Source organism: Oncorhynchus nerka, unplaced genomic scaffold, assembly GCF_034236695.1.
Source record: "Oncorhynchus nerka isolate Pitt River unplaced genomic scaffold, Oner_Uvic_2.0 unplaced_scaffold_11733, whole genome shotgun sequence".
NCBI lineage: Eukaryota > Metazoa > Chordata > Actinopteri > Salmoniformes > Salmonidae > Oncorhynchus > Oncorhynchus nerka.
The window spans coordinates 563-1,095 of record NW_027029622.1 but is presented as its reverse complement, the minus strand read 5'-3'; the positions used below and the strand labels follow the sequence as shown (position 1 = coordinate 1,095).

General features: G+C 38.5%; 1 non-coding gene across 1 annotated transcript; it reads left to right on the top strand.

Annotated features, from left to right (window-relative positions):
* Window positions 1-208: 208 nt before the first annotated feature.
* trnat-agu (transfer RNA threonine (anticodon AGU)) lies at window positions 209-282 on the top strand. Its single transcript has one exon. It is a non-coding gene; the product is annotated as a tRNA-Thr (tRNA).
* Window positions 283-533: the final 251 nt, after the last annotated feature.

Genomic DNA, 533 nt, shown 5'->3' with positions numbered 1-533 from the left:
TCTTTTGTGATGTGATTTTGCTAGACAGAGATGTGGGTTAAATTAATGAGACTGGTTTGATAAAAATAGGTAGACCCAAATGAAAAATGTAGAAAGAACTGGTCTTTTGTGATGTGATTTTGCTAACAGAGATGTGGGTTAAATTAATGAGACTGGTTTGATAAAAAAGGTGTTGGTGTTCACATCTGCAAAATATATCTATTTCATGGGTGCTGTGGCTTAGTTGGTTAAAGTGCCTGTCTAGTAAACAGGAGATCCTGAGTTCAAATCTCAGCAGTACCTTTTCAAGCATTTTATTGTACACATTGGTGGAGAAGGTCAGAGGGGAGGGCACTCAGGTTTTCTCACCAATCGGATTAGAGAATTAGAGATGATGTGAGGACGATGCAATTGAGATATTCCGATGTCACGGAAAAGGGCACTTTTTGAATGTGTAAAGCTCGACTGTTTCTTCACTTTATTCATTATCGAGACCAATATGAAAAGTGTTTAGCCAGCTTGTGCACATCACTTTCACAGCCTATGTAGGCTTT